This window comes from Propithecus coquereli, unplaced genomic scaffold (assembly GCF_000956105.1).
Source record: "Propithecus coquereli isolate 6110/MARCELLA unplaced genomic scaffold, Pcoq_1.0 Scaffold14, whole genome shotgun sequence".
Classification (NCBI taxonomy): domain Eukaryota; kingdom Metazoa; phylum Chordata; class Mammalia; order Primates; family Indriidae; genus Propithecus; species Propithecus coquereli.
In genome coordinates, this window is record NW_012138302.1 from 7,612,148 (window position 1) to 7,627,728 (window position 15,581).

The window sequence follows — 15,581 nt, forward strand, 5'->3', positions numbered from 1 at the left end:
GCCTTGAAATGGGATTGTCTCTGCGCAAAGGAGGCTCCTGTCATGCTCTCTGCTATCCATATTCTTCCTGGCACAGAGCCCAGCCTTGCATTTACTGTGTTTTATTTGCAGAAACATTACCTTGCCAGCTTTAGTGAAATCCTCTTAGATATATAAATTACGTCAATAAGGTTTCACTTATATGTACATCTCAAATAACTCTCATTTGGAGGTTACTTAATAGGGAGATCTTATTAATATGATTTAGATTTTAATGCCCAGAGCAGTGAAGATGGGACTGGGATTCCTAAGTGACAACACCGTAACTCTGTAGTTCTTACCAAAACTAACTTTATTAACTAGCATTTTTCAATATTTTTTTTTCTTTAGTTTTTGACCTGGTGGTCACTTGTGTGCAGATTTTTCTTATGTACATATAATCCTAAATTGAATTATGTTGCTGAAGCGAGCATTCGAGTGAATTCTTACATCAAATTTCCAAACCAGATTTGACCAGAAGGCCTAAAGCCTTGGGAAGTAGCTCAATGGGAATTTAATCCAAAGAAAGGAAAGAGCCCATATTATTTTCCATTCACTTCCCAACAGAATTAGGTGTCTACACTGCTAACAGAGGAGGAGATGGATATATTTTAGTCAGAGGCTGCCAGTTACTGTCTCCAAGACAAGCTACTGCAGTTGGTTTCCACTGGATTAGTATCAAGGATTTGTCCAAGAGGCTAGACTCCAGCTAACAGTTAGTAAGTCAGCAATCTTCCACACTTGCACTCTCCACAGGGGTTGTTGTGGTAACAAAAAGAAATGTGAACTTGGCCGGTCTTAATATCCTATTTGCTACTGACCATATACTTAAACAGCAGAACTCAAGAAAGACCAAGAAAAACCACTCCCCCTCTTCCTTTTCAATGTATAAAACAGCTATCGGTCCACCTGTGAAACATCCTCTCTTCCTTAAAACTGTTGTTTAGAGTTCAAGAAGACAGGCTCACCCATTCTTTCAAAGTACTTGAAATGTCAAAGCTTCTAAGATAATCAAAGTGAGAAGTTTTGAAATGCTGAGTATGCAATATATTACTTCCCAAACCTCACTATAGACCCACAATTCAGGCAAGATGTAAGCTACACGTTTCTTAAAGAAATTGAACCTCACCTTCCACAACAGTTACCAACTTCCCTGAGTTTAAAAATAATAACTAATGCAAAGTTAATAACTCAAGTAAAGTTATTTCTCTTGGAGAATTTTTCTGACTTTTTCCAAAGGGCAAGGAAGAAGGCATACGATTCATGCAAAAATCCTCCGATCAGCTTTTTTTTTTTTTCTTAAACTAAAAAACTCTTTCCTATTGTGCTTGCTAAATCCGGAAGAGCTCGTAGCTTTGACAGCTTGAACCACACCATCCCCTTCAGAGCCGCAGAGAACTTCTGATCTCCTCTGCCCCGCCCCCTCTGGCTACTGAGAACCATTGTACACCCAAGCGTTCTCATGATTGGATAGAGGTTTTGTCAATCTCCTATGTTGTCCCATTGATTAGAGGATCAAATCGTCAATTATTCTCCTGGTCCAGACATTTCTTTTCGAGTTAGGTTGAGTGCTGAGGGGCAGACGTCTTTTACAGAACAGAGCACGTACAGGATTTCCCCCCACCCCTTTCTGGAACCGAGCAAGCGCTAGGAGGAAAAAAAAAATCTGTCAAGCTCAGCAATTTTTTCAAATCCCGAAAAAAAAAGAAAAGAAAAGGAAACCCGGTCTCTGATGCACATAGCAAAAACACCATCCACAAAGCTACATCTTTAAAACAAAACCATCACAATAGACATTTACCCAGAAATCACTTAAGTGCCTATGCGAGCTAGAGAAATGTTAAAGTCTTAGCCATTAAATAAAATCATTCTACCATTGTTGTTTATAAAACGCATATCACATAAATGCAAAATAGAAAGTTTAAGATGTACCACGTACCATTGCAATGTAAAAAGAGTACGTGAGAAACTTTAAAATGCTCGGATGAATTGCTTCATTTGTTGTCCCTTTTTTTTTTGCATTTTAAAATTATCTAAATAAACTTGGAACCGTTGAAAACCCGGAAGAGATTTTTTAAAAAGCTGTTGGCCAATTGCAGTCTTCTTGGAGATTTTTTTTTACTCCAAATCAGAAGGCTTTTGCAATTGCAATTCTCATTCTCTCGCTCGCTCGCTCTTTCTCTCGCTCTCTCGCTCGCGCTCTCTCTTTCTCTCTCTCTCTCTCTCTCTCTCTCTCTCTCTCTCTCTCGATCCAACCTGGGCTGTCTGGTTCTCAGATTCTCTCTCGTTTTGCCTTGCGTGCTTTGGATTGTACGAGACTTTGCAGAAGTTGCAATAGATTCCGCAGCCCCTCGCTCCTCTCCCTCAGTCCCGCTCTCCTTACCCTACCCCCTTGTTTATTTCCTCAATCGCTGCAATTTGCATAGTAACCAAGCACTAGGCAGCCGCTGCAGCCTGCGGAGGGGGCCGGGAGGGGACCGGGAAAAGGCCTTGCCCCCTTCTCCCCTCCTCCAGTCTCTCTCCCCGCCAGTCGTCTCCTCCCCCACGGCGCGTGGCCAATAGGAGCCCCTACATTCGGCGCAAGCTCCGGTCGGGACACCGCTCCGAAGAAAAGCCCCTGTGTTACTAGGCCCAGCTCGCGGGATCGTATTTTTGGCGCAGTACAAGTTCCCCTGCTTGCGGACCTCGCAGCCGCTACAGGGCAGATGTGAGGAAAATAGTGCCTTTGCCTGCGTTTGTGCGGGTTTTGCACGTTTGAATCAAGTCTGCATACCTGCTTTCTTGGTTTCTTTTTTCAGAGCCTCTCGTGAGTTATTAGGCTAGTTCATGATGGTTAGTGAGAGATTTAACCTTTATTTGCACTGGTGTAGACCAAGAGTTAAAGATCCTCTTTGGTGCATTAAATCAAGAGAGTGCAAAATGTCACAGGGAACTTGCAGTGAAATAAAGCTTCTACCCTAGGTTCGGAAAGAAAAAGGCAGTTGCTCTATTCTCTGCACAGGACTGAACATAAAATTGTTAGGTGGGCTCCCTCCAGAATAAAGCTGTTCCTTTAAAACAGGAGATACAGTGAAATTCTGATTTAATTGCCAAGCATCTAATTTGTCAATATCCTTGCAAAATCTAGGTTCCCACAAAGTTTAACCCAACCCCTCCCCTTCCTGTCCCCCCAAGAGATGAACTGTAAGAGTTTTGACATTTAAAATGGGGGGGGGAGGTTAAAAGATAATTATTGGAACGTTAAGTCCTTCATCTCACTGACGCATCTTATTTCATTAAGCTAGACTCTTTCTTTAAGACCACATAATCTGGATATTTCAATGTCAACGTTTTCTGTGTGTGTTTTGAACAACAAAATAGCCATTGGTGCAGAGCAAGGAAAGAACTCTGAAGGGAGAGAGTATCTCTTTAAATGGAAAGCTTCACAACCAGGCTATTGCTCTTTTTGTTGCTGTTTTTAAAAATGTGTTTGCTTTGTGTCAGGTAGCTTAGGACATTTTGCTGAATAACTGAGAGGAAAATTTGCACTTACGTCGCTTGAAAAAAATTATCCAATAAGAAGTCAATAGGAATAGGAAGCAACCTGGCAGTTGTCTGATTTTCTTAACTGTCCTTGGTGAAGGTTCCTAATTAATTAATAACAGGACCTTGCACAGTTAAATTAAAGGTTAGGGAAACCTCACATTTTATTTTGAATCACATTTTTGGCTTTAGTCTTGCACTCTACAACTAGTTGACTAATGCAGCATTACTGGGAGGTACTGTACTGTGGCTGTCCTTGGCATTAGACAAGCTTGGCCGTTCTGGTCTGGCCCTCATAGATTCAGCTATACTCTTGCTCTAGAAAGCCTGTGGCATTTAATCCCAGCCTTCTCCACTGAGCATCCATTTTCACTTGGCATACTACTTCACCTAGAAATACACTTGATGGGATATAGTGGCTTAAGTGAAAAAAAAAATAATTTTTTTTAAGTAACCAAAAAAAAAAATCTAGGCCTAGTTCAGGCCTACTTCAGCTGGTGCTAGGCTGTGTGACCTTCAGATGGTTACATAACCCCTGTAAAATAGGACATCAACCTATTGTAAGAATGGAAGGCTGTTTTGTAAAGAGCTAAGAACCTTTGAAATGCACAAGAGGTATCAGCTTGTATTACATTGCTATGTAGATGCCGTGGTCTTGTCAGTAGGTGATGAGTTTTGTGTGCATTGTCTGTAGTTCATTAACTGGGTTTAATGTGGTAGATTGGCACCATTTCCAAAGTGACCTTTTGTATCTCCATCTAGTCAACAACAACATAGCACTGGCTTTGGAGTTCAACTTAGGTTTTAATAATGGTTCTACCATATGACTCCAGGCAAATTATTTAACCTCTGTAAGCTTTAGATTTCTCATCTGGGAAATGGGAGATATTCAGAGAACATGTATCAATTACCTAGTACGTTATGTGTACTCAATATATAGTAGCTGTATTAATAGTACTACTACTGCTTAATATGTACCATGTTCTAGGCACATTGAATGTGCTAAGAGCTAAAGATACAGAGAAGAATGAGACATTGTTCCTACCTCCAAGAAGCTTTTAGTCCAATGGGAAAGACAAGACACAAAGCTAAACAATAACGTAATGTGATAAGTGCTATGTCCAACTTAGGTATAAAGGGCAGTGGTGAAACAATGATTCATTTTGCCTGGGTGTGCAGACAGAGAGAGTCATGAATGCTGAAAAAGAAAAAAATGACATTTGTATTAGGCCAGAAGTATGCGTTTTTTAGGTGGACAAGAGAGGGCCAACGAATTTCTCTCCAGGGAAACACAGTGATAACAATGTATGCAATGGGCCAAAGAATTGGGGTATATTTGATTGTAGCTAGTTGCCTAGCTAGGATTAGCTTGTACAGTTAGTCATCTGTCATTGAACAACAGGGATACATCTGAGAAATGCATTTTTAAGTAATTTCAACATTGTGTGAACATCATAGAATGTACTTGCACAAACCTAGATGGTATAGAATACTACACACCTAGGCTGTGTGGTATAGCCTATTGCTCCTAGGCTACAAACCTGTACAGTATGTTACTATACTAAATAATGTAGACAATTGTAACACAATGGTATTCGTGTATCTAAACATAGAAGACGTACAATAAAAATACAGGATTATAATCTTATGAGATGACCATCATATACGTGGTCTGTCTGGGACTGAAATGTTGTTATGTGGCACATGACTATATTACAGTAACTAGAGATGAAGTTAGAAAGGCAGGCTGAGGCAGGATAGTGGAGAGCCTTGTGAGTCGTTTGAACTTTTGCTTGAGGGATCAGGAAGACATCAAAGTATTTAATCAAAAGATATACAAAGTAAGATTTGCAAATTAGAAAGATTATTCTAGTATCTAGCGATTGGTTAGAAAGAGGTGAGGAAATACGAAGTCCTGAGATATAGCACTGGCTGGAATGAATGAGAAAAAGAGAAAGGAGGAGGGAAGAATAGAGGGTGGGAGAGAGGTGAGGAAGCAAGGGAGACCCACCATTGATACTAGTTTCCAGGGATTTTCATCAACAGGGACAATTAAGGAGTGAAAACTTTCCAGACTCTCCCCAAAGACCAAATACCCAGAAGATGGATAATAAGACCTATTAGTGAAAGAGGCTCTACTTCACAAATTGTCACTTCTGTATCCTTAAACCTACAAATTTTAAATAACATTAAAATAATACCAGTAACAGTAGCTTACATGAATTGAGAGTTTATACTATATTGGTTATTCCCTTCCCTGTGAATCTGCATTCCAGTAACCTCAGCTCCACCATGCCACTGAAAACCAGGAGCACACAGAATAGGTGACTTTGAGTTGCTAACCCCATTCAGAGCCTCCAGTTTCCATGCAGGTTGGCTTTATGCCTTGAAAATAGTAGGCTCTTCCAGGAATTCTGATTTGTTGACCCAAATAAAAACTTAATCCTCTTGCAAGACATTGATATGAAAACTAGACCATCAGAGTCTTACTGAATTAGAAATATAAATCAAAACCGCAATACTTTTCTAATAATCAACTTAAGTTTAAATCTGTGAATTTAGTTGAATGTTGAGATATATTTCACATTTTCTTGCTTTGCCTGTGTAAATCCTAGATCATCCAAAGCACTTTTTAGACACATGGTCATTCGAAGGACTAACATTGCAAAATTAATGATAAACACTAGAAGCAAAATTAATCTAGAAATTGATAAGGCTCCCAAATAAGCAAGTTGTGGCAAACTAATGTCCTCCCTACCCAAATCTGTTCTCTCTACATATCCTTGGATATAGAGATGAACACTTCAGAATCAATAATTCCCAGCCTTCCTTGCAGCTAGGTATGGCACATGATTAAATTCTTCTCATTGGCATCTGAGCAGAATTGTTGAGTGTAACTTGCATGACACTTGCTTAAAACAAATTTGTCCTGAACTTGTGGTGTTTTCCAAAGGCTGCAGTGAGGCCATGTTTAAGACCCAACGTCAACTACAAAGACCGGGACAATACCCTCAAAGATAAGAGAACAACAAGATGGAAGGAACCTGGGTTCCCAAATGACCTTATGGAGCAGAGCTGCTTCTCTAGCTTAGATCATATTTAAACTGCTGTGTTTTGGGATCTCTGATATAGCAGCTTAGCCTTTACTATAATAACCAATCCTATAAACAATCTTATGGTACCTTTGGCTTATTTTCTCTCCAAAATCTTATAGCCTTTCCCCAGCTTGGTACAGAATACATTTGACTTTATTTTTAACCTCTTTTTCCAGACTCCTTTCTACTCAATTTCTCTCTCTGCCATCCCTTCATCCCAGCCACAATAAATATCTTGGTGTTCTCTTTTCATTACTTCCTGAATACACCATACATGTTCATCCCTCTTTTTCCCTCTTTGTATGATTCTTTCTACCCAGAAATCTTTGAAGTTTTTTCTCTGTTCCATTCATTTTTTTTCCAAGAACCAGCTTAATACTACTTACCAACTCCCCTAGGTAGAATTGGCCAATCCTTCCCCTGTGCTTTCTAACAATTTACACTCATTGAAGATAGCTCTTTTCACATTGTATATCAGTTATTTATTTGTGTGTCTGTTTACTAAACTATGAGCTCCTTGAATATGCAGTTATTTTATCCATCCTTGTATGCATACAAGCAAAGTGCCACAATAGATCTTCAATAAATGTTTGGTGAATTAATATGTGAATGAATACATGAACAATGGTTACCTTTTCAAGCCTTGCACTCTGATAGAAAACAAGGTCAGGATTATAACTAATGCAAGACAGGGCATTATCACAAGGGCGGAATTGTAAGTGTAAGTAGCAGGACATTGAATTTGCCTTACACAGGCCTTTCACAACTTATTACCTTTAACTCTTCTGCTGGATAGATGGTTCAGGCATTGTTATTTCCATCACACAAATAAAAAAACTAAGGATCAAGAAACCATAGGGAGTTAGTTACTCAAGGTCATTCCCTTAATGAGTGTTGAATACAATACATAATTCATTCTGAATTCCTTCCCAAAGTTCTAGCTATGGTGTCTGGCTTAGGAAAGAGTTTGGACCTCAAACTTTTTAAAGCATAATTTTGATCATTAACTGGTGCCAATCATGATGAAAGGTAACCATCCTCTTGTCTTGTACACACCACAATAAGCTGCAGAAGACCAAAAATGAAGTCATGCAACTAAGCTGCTATGGTGACCAGACAGAGAAAATCTTGACTCTAGTGAAGGTAGCAAAGCATTAGTTTATAATTCACAGAAGGAGAGAGCCAAAAGGGAACTCAGAATTCTCCAACCACCACATTTTACAGATGATAAAACTGCAACTAGCAGAGTTAAGTAGCAAGCTCATGGCCACGCAGCTGGTAAAGAATTAATCCCCAGTCCAGTGACAGTTTCATTACATCATGCAAAGGATATTCTGCAGGAATGGGAAAGGAGTGAATAACTGTCTCTGGTATCAAAGTAGAAAAGAGGCCCAAGAAAGTGAAGAAATACTGTTAGTGAATCTGATGGGAGAAATAAAATGGTTAATTGTGTAAACCGAAAGTATGGCTATAAAATCCAGGGCGGTACCTAAAGATTTACTCAAACATATTTAGACAGGTAAAGGATAATTTTCCGGAAAAATAAATTAGCAATGGGGGTGAGAGAAGCAGTCTAGAACTGTAACTTAAAGAATAGTGACTTGGTTTTTAGAGCTGTGAGTTGTTCTGGATTCCTATTCTCTACTCTTGGTGACCTGGGGCAGTTCAATTTCTCTCCACACCCCTTCCACTGTAAAATGTAAATACCATCAGTCCTGTTTACTTCACGAGGTTTGGTGAGGATGCAGTGAGATCATGAATGTGATACCATCCAAAAAATTTAAGTTTCTATTCTCTGAAGGCCTATACCACCAACAGAAGCCTTTAATAGAGGCCTATCCAGAAGAAAGAATATGGATATTTAGTTAGTCATATTTATCCTGCCTGTGTTTTGAAGGTTTTGGAGCAGACACACATACAAATACATATAGTCTATTAAGATAAAAATAAGGTAAAATTGAGGGCAAGATCCAAAATACATGAAATGAGATTCTATATTCTTTGCTAGGGTTGACTTAAAATTTTTACTTTGAGTTTCCTGATAATCAATTTAAAGAGGAAAAAGTAAAAACATATGAAATATATAATGTCCATATGACTATAAAATTCAAGAAGGGTTATTCAAAAGGAACACAGATGTTCTGAGGTCTGAAAGAATTTAACATGTAACCTGCCACCACCAACTTCACCACTACTGTCGTGCACTCACGCATACACACACACACACACACACACACACACACACACACACACACCTGAGTTGACATGAAAAGGACAGTCTTCACTGCGATGTACTGAAGCATGTGCTCAACCCCTGGATAAGCGTCCAGCAGCATAAGGTCGGAGGGAGTGGGAAGGATGAGAATCTTCACAAATGACTCTTTTAGGAAGTGCTCAGCTATAGCTGGAGTCCCCTGGGCTGGTGTGTGAGTGCTCCCACTATGCTAAATCAGAATTCACATAGCTTGGCATCAGTATCTATGGGCCCAGAAAATCGGCAGCAAAGAAAGAACAGAACTATCAATAGTTGGGACTGACCCCTCTGACCCTGTGATTTTTCATAGTCACTCTAATATTCCTAAGATCACATTACACCCCCACCAAAATAGTGTAGGGAGGAAGGAAATGGAAACTGGACAACCTAGTTGGTGCGGACACTATGGCTTCAGACTCCCTTTTCCAATCTCTGTTCTTTAGCTCTCCAGGTTCTCCTGACTTCTCTCTTTCATGAGCTGATGCAAAATGGGGTCAGCAAAGGGGGCTCTAAAAAAGGACATTGTAGAATTGGGGTTGTTGTCGTTGTTTGACAGAATAAGCAATAATAAGTAGCTGTCTTGTCTCAAAGTTCAGTTAATAGTCTAAGAACCACGTTTGTGGGTCAACCAAAAGCATCACAGGCTGGGCACAGTGGCTTGCACATGTAATTCCAGCAATTCGGGAGGCTGAGGCAAGAGAATCACTTGAGGCCAGACCAGCCTGGGCAGCATAGCGAGACATGCACTCAAATGTTTATTGCAGCACAAATCACAATTGCAAAGATGTGGAATCAACCCAAGTGCCCATCAATTCACGAGTGCATTAATAAAATATGGTATATGTATACCGTGGAGTACGACTCAGCCATAAAAAAGATGAATTAATACCTTTTACAACAATCTGGTTGGAACTGGAGACCATTCTCCTAAGCGAAGTATCTCAAGAATGGAAGAACAAACACCACATGTATTCACTATTAAATTGGAACTAACCGATGAGCATACATGTGCACAGAGGGAAGTAAAACTCAGTGGAAATCAATAAGGGGGGAGATGGGAGGAGGGGAGAGACAAAAACCTACTTAATGGGTACAATGAACACTGTTTCAGTGATGGGCACACGTATAGCAGGGACTCAAGCATTACAAAAGTAATCCACGCAACCTAAAACACTTGCACCCCCTTAATATTTTAAAATAAAAATAAATAAAATAAAATACAATAAAGTAATGCCTATGTGGATCAGGGTTAGGAAATAAGGCAACATTTGACACTGTACTAGTAATCCTCTGGGAAAATGACAGATTTTTTTTATTGTGGTAAAATGTAAAGTATACTTTTTGTTTTTGGTTTTAGAGACAAAGTCTCCCTCTGTCACCCAGGCTGGAGTGCAGTGGTGCTGTGATTATCGCTCACTGTAACCTCAAATTCCTGGGCTTAAGAGATCCTCCTGGCTCAGCAAGTAGCTAGGACTATGTGTGCATGCCACCACACCCAGATAATTTTTTAAAATTTTTTGTCTTGCTGTGTGTCCCAGGCTGGTCTTAAACTCCTGGCCACAAGTGATCCTCCTGCTTCAGCATCCCAAACTACTGGGATCATAGGTGTGAGCTACTGTGCCCTGCCCATTTTTTTTTTTTTGAGGCAGAGTCTTGCTCTGTTGCCCTGGCTAGAGTGAGTGCCATGGCATCAGCCTAACTCACAGCAACCTCAAACTCCTGGGCTCAAGCGATCCTCCTGCCTCAGCCTCCCGAGTAGCTGAGACTACAGGCATGCACCACCATGTCTGGCTAATTTTTTTTCTATATATTTTTAGTTGTCCAGCCAATTTCTTTCTGTTTTTTTTAGTAGAAATGGGATCTCACTCTTGCTCAGGCTGGACTCAAACTCCTGAGCTCAAACGATCCACCCTCCTCGGCCTCCCAGAGTGCTAGGATTACAGACGTGAGCCACCGTGCCTGGCCCATTTTAACCATTTTTAAATGTGCAGTTCAATGGCATTAATTGATTCATATTGTTGTGTAACCATTACCACCATCTGTCTCCAGAACTTTTTCATCTTCCCAAACTAATACTCTGTATCCATTAAAAAATCCCCCATTACATACTCCTCCCAGCCCCTGGCAACCATCATTCTACTTTCTGTATCTATGAATTTGACAAATCTAGGACCTCATGTAAGTTGACTCATAAAATATTTTTCCTCTTGTGATGGGCTTATTTCACTTAGCAGTGTCTTCAAGGTTCATGCATATTTTAGCATGTGCTAGAATTTTCTTCCTTTTTAAGGCTGAATAATGTTTCATTGAAACATATATATATTATGTATAATGTATACATGTATAAACATGTATAATATTATGTATATATTATACATACACAAATAACATATATATCACATTTTGTTTATCCATTCATCTGTTGATGGATAAACAAACACTTGGGTTGCTTCCAAACCTTTTGGTTATTGTGAATAATGCTTCTCTGAACATGAATGTATAAAATATCTCTTTGAGATTTTACTGTCAATGCTTTTATGTATATACCCAGAAGTGGAATTGCTAGATAATATAGCAATTCTATTTTTAATTTTTTGAGAAGGAAAAGCAATCTTCATTTATCTTTGGAGAAAAATATTGAACAAATTCTGTAATGACTCATTTCATTTGTGGAGTTGATTTCATGAGCATCAGGAACTTTGGATTCTAGTTCCAGTACTTCCATTAACTACGTGATCTTTGAAAGTCACTTAAATTATCAGGACTACTCTTGGTTTCCTCATCTGAAAAAAAATTTTTTTTCTAAATAGAAGATTTATTGAAATGTAGTACACATATCATACCATTCACCTAGTTAATTTGTATAATTCAGTGGGTTTTAGTATATTCGCAAAGTTGTATGACTGTCATCACTGTCTGACTTAACATTTTCTTCACCCCAAAAAGAAATTTTACATTCATTAGCAATCACTCCCCATTTGAAAAATATCTTGAAACTAATTGATACTTGAGGTCTTTTGAAATTCTATAGGTCTATAATTCTGCATAATATTAATAGAACAATGTGGTACATGGGTTCATCCAGTCATTTCAGAAATATTTTTTGAATGCTGGAGCAGGTTTTTTTCTCAAGGATAAATAAGAGTTATCCAAAGGATAAGGGAATCAGGAGGAGTAAGGCTTCAGTGATAGTTGCAAGAAGAAATAAAACAGACCACAAGCTAGTGAGAAAGCAGGTATAGAGATGAGGCTGAGGGGTAGATATGGGTCAGAACATTCTGGCCTCAGTGATCAACTTTTAGGAAGATAGACCTTATCCTGACAGCAATAAGGAGTCATTGAAGGGTTTAAAGAAGGTGGCAATAAATTATTTAGAAAAATCACTGTGACAGCAGTGTGGAGAATGGATTGCAGAATTTCAAAAACAAGCTACTTTTCCTTTCTTTTCTTCATTATCTCATTTCTTCTCTTTTGTTTTGAAAGTGGGAAAGTTAGTTGAGATGTCCCAGAGCTGAACATAGAACAAAAGACATCTAGATCAAACTTGTTTCATCTTGGTAAACATTACTATGCTATACTTCTATATACAGTGAAAAATGTTCTGTCACCATTTTATGCAAACTGTGAAAACTACTCGGTTAAACTACTCATTATGGCTGGTAATGTGTTAACATCTTCAGATATTAGTTTGCCAATTAATATTTTAGAATTATAACATTACAGCAATTAGAAAACAAGTTTTGATGGGAGATTACTATCCCTTTGTAACATTAAAAAATTAAATATTACATGTTAATGTAATATATTTTATGGAAAAACTTTAGAAAATACATATTTGATTAAGTGGAATTTTTCTTTAATTGGGATGCAAAAAGTCTAGTTCTGACTTTATGTAGTATTCTTTATGTAAATAATGTAGCATTATAAACTCATACAATTACACAGTGATACTGTTTTCCTTTTTAATATACCTCCTATTTTCTTTACTATGAAAGTTATGAGTTGTGCTGCATCAGCAGAATTGTATACCTGTGAAAACAAAGAGTGATCCCTGAAGGGCATTATTTTTAATGGGCCAAGAAAAGAAGTTGGTTTCTATCTTGGATCCCATGAATGCAGAAATGACTTGTTTGGAAAAGTACTCTGGGTTTTAATATGCAAGAATAATGCCTTGGTTTACTGTAGATGTTAAGATTCATTCAATCAGTAATGCCTTTTTCAGTAAAATAATGCTGGGAAGAATGGCATTTACCTTCAGTAAATTTTGGGAGTTTGGCATAGTTTTTACTTTGTGTTTACCAAGGAAAAAAAACCAAAATGAGAGCAAGGAGAACCAATGATAAAGAGTGCTTTAGTTTGGCAAGGATGCTGGAAACAGCCAGTTTGTTGTTAGCAGGGGCAGCCTGAGAGCTGAAAAATTAAAGTTTGTAAGGTACTCGGTATGTTTCTAGTATATTAAAAAAAAAGAAATACTTTCTCAAAAAAAAAAAAAAAGCCAAAGAATAGTGAGTGTTTCTGGTTTTAACATTATTCCTATTAGTTTTCTAGTCCTCGCAAGAGCTATAAAGTTGACAATAAATCAAACATATTTTAATTTGTCATGAGATAGGAGATAGAAAAAAAATTCCCAACTGGTCCTCTGCCAAAGTATTTCTACTAGCCCTATCTACTACCAAATTTATACTTGCTATCAAATTTTTTTAAATTGAACTATCAAATAAATTAAAGTTCAGAAAACATTTACTGAATGCCACTGGTGTGCCAGGTATTACACTGGGTTCTGGGCATGCAGGACAAGTAAGGGGTGATCTCATCTTTTAAAAAGAAAGAGGTTCTAGGCAAGGCTTGGTTACTTTATTTGCCATAAGGCCAGAGCATAATAGCTTTTTTCAGGTCAGTGACAACATATGACACATGACATTGCATCAAATAATGAGTCGCATTCTACCTCACTGCTCTCCCTCCAAATCCAGTTTCTTATATTAGCAGGACTATCTTTTGAAATTCTTATTGGAACATCTGATCACAGTAAATTCTATGTCCTGATGTGACAGCATAATAGTCAAGTAAATTCTGAAAATATAATACATATGTTACTTGCTTCAAAGTATGTTTCAAAATAGTTATTAGTGTTCAATTTAGTTTCTCAAAGTCAGAATTTGAGAACACAATAGAATTTTATGTTATAGATAAGTGAAACTCTCATTGTAATCTCAAGTGCCATTTAAAATAGTTTGAATTTTTTTTTTTTTTTTTTTTTTTTGGGTAGCATAGTCAGGGGAGAATTTTTCCTAGTAGGTAATAAGATTGACACAGACACCTGTCATTCCCCAAGCTCAATTGTTTTTAATTGGAAAGGTATTGAAGGATTTTATGAAATTCATTCTCCCTTTTCTTCTCTTTCATAAATTTGAAAGTAAATAATCCCATAGTTCTACAAGTGTCTACATTGTTTTAAGATTGTTACTTGATCACCCCAGTTGTTTCAATTTGCTCAAAGCCTTTGCTTTAATTTTTAAAAAATGTAACATCACGTAAAGTTACTTACTATTGTAAGTTGGTGTCTTACGGTGTATGTTAGGTGCAATAGTAAGACTTCCATGGTCTATAGATAAAATAATTATGCTAACTTTGAAGTACCCTCCCCCCAAAAAAGAAAACTTCAGTTTTTACAGTTGGTAACATGAAAGTTGAACACACATATCCTAAATTGAAAATTAAAAAGCACTTCATTGATACAGCCATCCCACTATGAGAAAATCTGAAGTTTTTTACTATGATATTTTACATTACTTTAAAAATGAAAACATACCAATAACCAAGAATATACCATAATTAAAGTTTGTAGTATTCAGATATTTATTATTACTATCAAATGAAATGACCATTCACTTTAACAAAAATGGTCAAAAGCAGCAACACATTAAAAATTTTACTAAACTTTTCGTATAATAAAAAAGTTTGATTTGTGATTTTTTTCCCTTGAAAAATATCCACACTGAGAAAGCTTTAAAAATCTAATTCTGCTGCCTGACGTAGGGTCTATACAGAAGATATCACAAACAGTATTAATTCAGATGAACTTTAGAGGAGCATTTCACAAGTTTAGGGCCCTGCCTAATGACCAAATAAGAATTCTTTATTTGTTAGTTTGTCTTTGTTTACATGTGAATTTATACGTTTTGACATATCACTTTTATAGCTATAAATCAGATTCATGCTGAATTCTGAGCTCCTGGAGTCTGGGTCTTTAAGTAAAAGGACAGAGGCAATGTTGCTGCCTAGGAGAGAGTATGGGTTTCCTCTGAGTTTGTAGGCTGCCTTTCTGTGAACTTGGATGTTAACCTACTTCTACTTCTCTCTTCTCTAATGGCAGAATGAAAATACCCATCTATCTCCAAGTCATGATAACATGGAAATTGTGCATTGTCTACAAACCATGTGCTGAGAAACAGTGCCCCAAACACATGACCAACTTAATATATTTAAAATGTTGGAGCAAAGGAATCCACAATGTTGGTTGTGAATTTGTTTGGGTACATTTTCACTATTTTAGAGACACATTATAAAAAGCTGTATTTCAACTATGTTGAAATAGCTTATTCCACTAGGTATATGTTTACATTTAACTGAGATGGGTTTTCACTGTATTGCTACATCTGGCTTTTTAATTTCCCTTCAACAGAAGTATT